The sequence below is a fragment of the Bufo gargarizans genome, chromosome 5 (genome assembly GCF_014858855.1).
Source record: "Bufo gargarizans isolate SCDJY-AF-19 chromosome 5, ASM1485885v1, whole genome shotgun sequence".
Lineage (NCBI taxonomy): Eukaryota > Metazoa > Chordata > Amphibia > Anura > Bufonidae > Bufo > Bufo gargarizans.
Window position 1 is genome coordinate 324,206,523 of NC_058084.1, and position 9,117 is coordinate 324,215,639.

A 9,117-nucleotide genomic window follows, 5' to 3' on the forward strand; every position below is an offset into this window, starting at 1 on the left:
CCTCACCACTATGTCATAGGGCCAGTCTGTGGACTTCTTATGCTCTTCCCACCCTCCCCATTTCATGACTGGGCCACTAGTTTGCCTTTCGGGCCTGGCTAACATCATCATTTATTTGACCCTTCTGATCTTTTAGAAGGAAGGAAAAATGAGACGCACAATGGATCCTGTCTGTGTAGAAGCTGGAAGGGCTATATTGGATCCACTCCAGTTTTTTTGGACATGGTTATCTCTCTTCCTTTAGGATTTTCCATTGATATTGCATTATGTGGATTTGTGGCTAATCCTGTGGCAGAAGGAATCTTATTACAGCTGTATGTGTAAAATAAGAGACCACACTACTAAATCATTTATTATCCAAGTGTTCAAATGATTTCATAAAAGAAGACACGGACACGATGAATAGAATCTAATACTTTTTATTCCTATCAATTATTCAATTTGTACTAATTTACCCATCCAGGACAATTTAAGATTTACTGCATAATAAGGTGTGAACCAGACGAAGGCGAAACATAACCCCCCTGTGGGGGGAAAAAATTCCTTCCTGACCCCAAGAATTGGCGATCGGCTAATCCCTGGTTCACTGCAGTGATGACCCTGGATGGGGGCCCTGACACACATACAGTATATATCTATAACAGTCTATATTATACTATATCGTCTATATACTCTATCTTACCTAATATCTATATTATTATTATCCATATACAAGTTAACTAGAACTACTAAGTAATGTTTTTCTTTTTTTATAGTTTTTATTTCTAGGTTACATTTATGTTTCATATACTATACAATATTTAATACTGAATATTTTAGGCCTAGCTTATATCTGAATATGATATGTGACTTTAATACTAGGCCTAATGCACACAACTGTGTCCATTTTGCAGTCCGCAAATCCGCAAAATACAGATAAGGTCTGTGTGCCGTCCGCATAATTTTGCGCACTCACTGACTTCAAAGAGTCTGTAGCAGGCATTTTACGGACATATTCTTTTTGCAGATAGCCATAAAGATGCTGAAACACACGGATGATCTGTATGCTTTCAGCATCCGCAAGTCCGTTCTCCAAAAACATAGAATACGTCCTATACTTGGCCACAAAATGCGGACCACGGAGCCATTGTAGTCAATGGACCTACAAAAAATACAGATGCCACATGGACGGTATCCTTATTTTGCAGCTCTGCAATTTGTGGATGGCACAACAGATACAATCATGTGCATGAGGTCTTATCCCGTCTTAGAGTTATCTGAAATAATAAAACTATTATTTTTTTTACTATATTTTATATATATCTTTCTTATATCTATTTATGATATTTACTTAAAGGGGTTGTCTACTTTTTTATTATTGATGAACTATCCTGAGGACAGGTCATCAATATCAGATCAGCGAGGGGCGATTCATGAAACCACCACTGATCAGCTGTTTGAAGAGAAAGCAGCGCTTGAACGCTCGCCAGGAGTTGCCCCACCGATCTGATATTGATGATCTTCCCTGAGGATAGATTATAAATATTAAAAACGCAGACAATCCCTTTAATTTATCTTGCATCTATGTCTTATTTCTACCTTATTTCTATCTTATAATTATCAAGTATTGTCTATCCTTCTAGTATTCTATTCTTATCTTACCACTGAATAAACATATTGGGGGTCATTTATAATTTGAGATCGTTTCATGTCACTTTTAAAGGGGTATTCGGGTAGGTAAGAGTTATCCCCTATCCATACTTGGCTATCTCCGCAACTGCCCTAGAAATTAATTGAACGGCCGCACACATTTGCCACCAGCCACTCCGGTCATTTTAGGACAGGGGATAACTTTTACCTACCGGAATACCTCTTTAAGTCTAGTGATATTTGTGTGGTTGCACTGAATTTATGAAATGGTGCAGTTTTCATATATTTGGTGCAAGTGCCCAGTGTTATATGACTTCTAAACAAAATACACCAGGGGCTGCCTGGCGTAGGATACGACTTTTCTCCATCATCCAGGTCTAATCTCACATTTCTTCTTTAAACATAGCCCACTTTGAAAAGTGCCGTGTCTCCAACATCTAACAGAAATGTCACAAAAATGTCACAATTGGCATGTTGTGTGACATTTGTAGACCAAAAACCTGACCTATCTGGTTGGATAAATGACCCCCACTGATTACTATTGAGAAATAGATTTGCCTGAATGAACTTTTAAAACTGCAATTTATAATAAAAAAATAAAAAATTAGAAATCAGCTGACCACTAGGAATTCTCCCTGAATCAGGCACCAGATAGGAGCGGCGGATTTCGATGTTACTATCCCTACTTCTGGATTATGATAACCTCCCTCCAACAGGAGCTGATGCTTAGGAGAATTCCTCAGAGAGGTTTTTGCACCGTTGTCGGCCTCTATCTGGTTTTACATCTGTGTTTTTCCTGGTGCAGAAATGCGTGAGCGGGTTTATGTCACAACCAGCCTGACTAGCTTTATTATAGATTTTGTATCATGTGAATAGACCTTGGGGCAGGTTACCATTACCTGGCGGTAGGGCCAGTAACAGTGCTCGGTCTACCTCTCCGCTGTCTTCTGCCTCTCCTATCTAGTGTCTGATTCACAGAGAATTGTCAGCGGTCAATTCAGCCCTAGGTTTTATAGGATTTGAAAGAAGGGTTTTAAATGTTGATTCGGGCAGGTCTATTTCTATCTTCTGAATATAGTAATCTCATTTAATAATTTAAATAACACATATATATTATCTTATTTAATGTACTTAAATCCTATGTCTTTATGTTGTTATAGCTACTATTAATCTACTATTTTGTATCTATCTTACATTCTACACCAGGGGTGCACAACCTGCGGCCCGGGGGCCACATGCGGCCCTCGATATCATTCTGTGCGGCCCTCAGCCATCTAGTGACAGACATGTATGTCTATGTCTTGTGGCTGCTCACATGCATTTTTCATGTATTCTCCCATTTAGATGGGAGTCCTGGATGTGTAAGCAGACATTTATGGTGTATACTGTATGTACAATATGCAATAAATACAGTATATCAGTTGGTAATACCCCTTTAACTTTTATTTTCGGCCCATGGGATTCCTTCAGTCTGACAATGTGGCCCCCAACCAGAAAAGGTTGTGCACCCCTGTTCTACACATATATATCCCAAGTGAAAAGTGGTTTCCAGGGAGATTTTTGAAAAACTGTGTCAGAAGATGTTAAAATACCAAAGAACCATTACTCCCATACACTGCCACGGCGTACTGCCGATTGGCTGAATGGGCCTTTCCTAGCATTTCTAGTGTGGAACTGGCACAGGACAGTGGGCACCAAAGCAGAGGCAGAATGGCAGCTGTTATGGATTGTAAGTAAAGATTCACTATTTTAACATCTTCTGGCCTTTTTATTCATCTGCTCAGAAAGCACCTTTAAAATAAGGTTTAATTTTTTTTTTTGTTTTTTTTTAAAACTAAACCTACGTTACCTATGAAAGAAGAAAACTGGTTATCAGATATAATACTATATGAAGTAAAACCTATCACTCTACAGATGAAAGAAAGTAATCCTGGTCTTTGCCCTTATAATCCCTATTGGAGGGCAGGACCTGGTGCAAGATGTTGTTTCCTTCATCTACATCTAAAGATGTTAACAATAAGAAAGACTCCCCTACACTGATCCCTGCCCCTTCTCTGGTGCCCGCAGCTCTGCAGTTCTTGTCTGCTGAGCCAGTCACTGTCCCTGGGGTTGACCCGCTTCACCCCTTGATTGGCTGAGCTGGCATCTCCTAGAGCTTCAGGTGTGCTGAGCAGGGACAAGGACTGCAGAGCAGTGGGGACCAAAACTGCAGCGAAATGGCAGCTGAGGTGGATTGGTGGAGGTAAGTTAAAATTCTTTATTATTTTAAACATCTTGTGCCTTTTTTTCTTTATCTATGAGAGAAACCACATTTTTTGAAAATGTTTAGCTAAACTTGCTTAAGGCTATTTTCGCACTCGCGTTTTGGGCGGATCCGTCATGGATCTGCAAAAATGAATCCGTTACAATAATACAACCGCATGCATCCATCATGAACGGATCCGTTTTTATCATCTGTAACATAGCCAAGAAAGTCAATGGGAGACTGATCCGTTTTCTATTGGGCCAGATTGTGTCAGAGAAAACGGATCTATCCCCATTGACTTATATTGTGTGCCAGGACAGATCCGTTTGGCTCCGCTTTGTCAGGCAAACAGCAAAACGCTACAGTGTTTTGGTGTCCGCCTCCAGAGCGGAATGGAAACTGATCGGAGGCAAACTGATTCATTCTGAGCGGATCCTTTTCGATTCAGAATGCATTAGGGCAAAACTGATCCGTTTTGGACCGCGTGTGAGAGCCCTGAACGGACCTCACAAAGGGAAAGCCAAAACGCGAGTGTGAAAGTGGCTTTACCTCAAAAAAGAGAAAAAGCATTATATAACATATATGTATAATCATATTAAATAGAACCTAGTGCAAGATATATCTCCTTAACCTATTTATTTTCTAAAGAGGTTAAAAATAACAACGGACCATTACTCACCACCGATCCCCTGCCACTGCTCTGGTGCCCACGGCTTTGAGTGCCTTATACCAGCTTAACAGCCCAGAAATGCTAGGAATGGTTGGCTAGGCCTATGACTTGCCTTAGGGGGTGACCTACCTTATCCTATGGTTGACTGAAGGGACCTTTTCTAGCATTTCCGGCGTGTAAAGCTGGGACAGGAAATGTGGAGCGCTGAGGACTGAAGCAGGGATGGAATGGCGGCTGTATTAGATCCGGCATGTAGCGCTTTTGTTATTTTTAACATTTTCTGGTCTATTGTAAATATATATTGTGAATACTACTCTGCAGTTTTTCTTTCTGATGATCTATCCCAGTGATGGCTAACCTTGGCACTCCAGCTGTGGTGAAACTACGACTCCCAGAATGCTCCATCTGATTGATGGGGTCCGACACCGATATGCTGTTTCAGAAGACAGTAGCGCTGCGGCCTCCTCGCTGTTTACCGTAGGCCCAGTGACTTCATGACTGATATCACTGGCCTGGGCGCAGCTAAGCTCCATTCAAGTGACCAGGGCTCAGCCGCGCCCAGGCCGGTGATACTAGTCGTGACATCACTGGGCCTTCAGTAAACAGCGAGAAGGCTGTGGCGCTACTGGAGAGTGGCTGCCGTCTCTAACCACTGATCACCCTTGCACTAGGTGTTATTTAACCAGAGGATAGATCATTAGAAAGAAAAAGCTGCAGAACCCCTTTAAGATTACACTTCCTCTTTTAAACTAAACTTACTTTACCTCTATAAAGACAAAAGGGTTATATAAACTATATTAAATACAATCTATGACTCTGTTAATGAAAGATATCATCCTGGTCCTTGTCCTTCTCATTATCTGTCTCAGTGGAAGGCAGGACTTGGTGCAAGATGTTTCTTCATCCTCTTCTTGGTCTTCATGTCCCTCTTCTCTGTCTCCTTCATTTTCCACTTCACTTTCTTCCTCATCACTTTCTTCTCCAATTTCTTCTCGCTCTTCATCCTCTTCTCCTTCCTCGTCTTCTTCATCTCCTCCTTCATATCCTTCATCACTTCCTTCTCCTTCTTCTCCAATTTCTTCTGTATCATCTTCTGATTCTTCATCTTCATCCTCTTGTTCATCTGAATCATATCCTTCTTCATCATCCTCTTCCTCTGTGTATGATTCCAGTGAAAGATGTTCCTATAAACACAATTAAAGCAGATGAAATACTGTAAGATCTACCTCATGCTTTTCTGCTTAAAGAATGTCTTGTCATGTGCAAGGTAACTGCCATCTTGACAACGGCCTCAGGAAAATTATTGCTATCTATGTACCTTTCCTATATAATAATGTATACATAATAAATAACTCCTATTCATCCTATGGATTATTGTATAGGATATTACTATATCAATTACATTAATTTCCCCAGCGTATAAGACAATGGAGGGTGAAATACAGATCTATATTAAAATATTGGCACATTTTCAATGATTCCTAATGCGGCATTTCACATCACTTACTTCATCCAAGGAGATCCTTATGCCATCGTCCAGCTTCATGAAGATGGTCTACAATATAACAGGTAAGAATGAGCTCCTCTCTCACTGTTATTACCTACATTCTTCAGGAATACTTTACAATGTAGAGAAATAGAGGCTCTTACCCCGTCCTCAGAATCCTCCTTGCCGTCTTCATCCTTATTGACAGAAAAAAAGATAAAACAGACAGTGAATAACGTTATATATTACATTTTCTGGGGGGTTCAAGTCTTTTTCAATATTTTTCTACAGTGAGAAATATGATAATTGGCTTATTTCTGAGTTCCTCTGTATACAATGATGGCGTCTTAAAGGGCCTATGAAAGTATTCTAATGGGGGGCCCAATCATTGCTTCAGTCTATTAGTCAGGATGTGGTGTCATAAAAAGGGGCAGTTGTCTGGGGGAATCTGTGGATGGTGAATTATTAGGATGGTGTGTGACTCCAAAGGGCACCCAGTGTGAAGAACAAATTATGAGACAGCAGATGCTGTAAGACCCACTTCATGATTAGCTAGTCATAGGAGAAAATGGCCCCCGAACATAGCTATAGAGATCAGACAACCCCCATCATTAGCTCCATATCTGTCCATTTTCTGTGTTTGGTAATGAAGATCATCCATTTTCTAGTGACTATGGCTGAACTACTGTACCAGGCACATCCCATGGACCCAGGCGGCACTGTTATTTTTTTGGGGGAAACAAAACTGAATATTTTAATCCAATTTGGGAAAATTGTATTGACTTTTTGGTGCATAGAAAGACTCAATGCATATAATTTGCTTTAAAATAATGATTTGTAACATCACTTACATAGCATTCAAGCATCTTCAGTCCGTCTTCTCTTCTCTGTCAAAATATGATTGAATATTGTAAATAAAAAAATAAAAAAAATATGTTATTGGGAACTTAGAGATGAAAATGATTTGGCTGTGAAGGAATAGACTTACTTTTTTGGAGGAGGGGAGGTGGGTTTCTACTTATTTGATAAATTGCTACCATGTAATAAATGCGCACATATAGTGTACTACCTTCCCCTAGAATACTGTAACGGTCTGTGCCGCTCACTGACACAGTTTTTCACACCCACTGATGTAAGACTATTTATTTCCATAGATCTTGGGTATAGCAGAGATATCCACAGAAACATTAGACAACCCATCAAAACTTGTAAAATTTGTGATAAATAAAAATCTAACATCTATGGCCTTTAGATATACAATATACTGGAACAAATATGATTACAGTATCTACTGATATCACTTACTTCTTCCTCAAACATCCGCAGCATCTCTCTCATGTCCTCCATAGCAGTGACCTAGAACACGGCATATTCTACTTAGTGATGAATTATATCTATAAACTATAGAAATAACATATTTCCTAATTACTTATCAAATGTGAGTTCTCTCAGTAATAATCTAGATGTTAAAGCCTGAATGATTTTTATAGGGCGGCTAAGGGTATGTTCAAATATGACCCTTTAATATTGGATACTATGTAGTGGAAAGCTTATCAAAAATTCCAAATCGGTTGGAATTGGAAAAAAAGCCACTCTGCAACAGTTTTATGAGTTTGCATCCTAAGGTTCAAGGCAATCACAGAAAACAAACGGCTTCTCCGATCTTCATGCAGGGAAGCCGTTCAGACCTCAGGAGTGCAGCACAATTGATCACAGCATCTGAGGGGATAAATATCTGTGATCACAGAGTGTCCGCTGTATAAAACAGCAGAAACCCACTGGATAAAATGCCCACTTATCCTTGCGAGGGGGTATCATATTCAAAGATGTGACTTTTGATGTACATGTATGGTGGCGGTCGGGAAGGGGTTAAGCCCGTAGAACCCCTTTTTATATAAACTATTGATAAGACTAGAAGTTTTTTGTTTTTTTTTTAAACCAAAAAAAGTAGGCCTTAATATATTACTTCTTTAGGCCCCATGCACACTGCCGTGTTTCACGGCCGTATGCGGGCCGTGGAACCGCGGCCTGGATCCCTCCTGAGAGCAGGAGCGCACGGCGTCACTGGTTGCTATGACGCCGTGCGCTCCCTGCTGCCGCCGCTATACAGCAATACACTGGTATGATCTATACCAGTGTATTACTGTACTGTGCCGGCAGCAGGGAGCGCACGGCGTCATAGCAACCAGTGACGCCGTGCGCTCCTGCTCTCAGGAGGGATCCAGGCCGCGGTTCCACGGCCCGCATACGGCCGTGAAACACGGCAGTGTGCAAGAGGCCTTATTCGTATCTGAAGGAGAAAATGAAAATGAACACAAACGTGGCAATTACCTCGTCCTCTTCAAAGGAATCCATGCTGTTGTCCATCTACATACAAGTAAAGTGCAATGTAACAAGATGTTATAGAGCGTTAAATACAGGGATCTGGATATATTATATATAGGACAAAATAGCAGTTTAAGGCCACTTTCGCATAGTCAGTATTAGCTCAGTATTTTCAATCAAACATACAAAGACAAAGAATAATGGAAACACCTTTTTCCGTGTTTCGGAGCCGCTCCGGATTTGACCTTACAAATACTGACACAAAATACTGATGAAAATATGTCCATGTGAACTTCCTGATATATTTTCTGTATCAGATCGTCATGGATTTCTGCTGCAGACTGCCAATGGACAAGAAGAATGCGAGCCCCTTGCCCTCGCTCATCACCTAACACCTTTATGTATTTCTAAGAATCTTCCAGAAGCTCTAAGCTGTGACAGTCATTACTACCTGCAGTCTAATAGACAGCAGGACGCTGCTATTAAGGTAACGGGGCCCCTTGTTGTAAAGCTCCTGTGAATCAGGTGGAACCTTCAGGGTTTATTTCCAGTATAACAACCAGGACTCATTTTAACCCTTATCAGGAAATAGTAAAGGTTCTCCTTCAATAACTGCTCTTGAATCCATGAGGAATTGATGTAAAAAATACATAGAAAATTTGTAAAACGTACATTGTACAAAAAAAAACAATTATTTGCTGAAAATGTAATATTTCATTAAGTCCTCTCCAAACCCAATGGTATTAATTCATTTTTGGCTTA

The 9,117-nt window shown here is 40.4% G+C and overlaps 1 long non-coding RNA gene across 1 annotated transcript; it reads right to left on the reverse strand.

Annotated features, from left to right (window-relative positions):
• Window positions 1–6,898: 6,898 nt before the first annotated feature.
• On the reverse strand, window positions 6,899–8,439 carry LOC122938635. The gene is made up of 3 exons (XR_006390042.1): window positions 8,362–8,439; window positions 7,336–7,386; window positions 6,899–6,917 (listed from the first exon to the last, which is right to left on the reverse strand). It is a non-coding gene; the product is annotated as an uncharacterized LOC122938635 (long non-coding RNA).
• Between the last annotated feature and the right edge of the window lie 678 nt (window positions 8,440–9,117).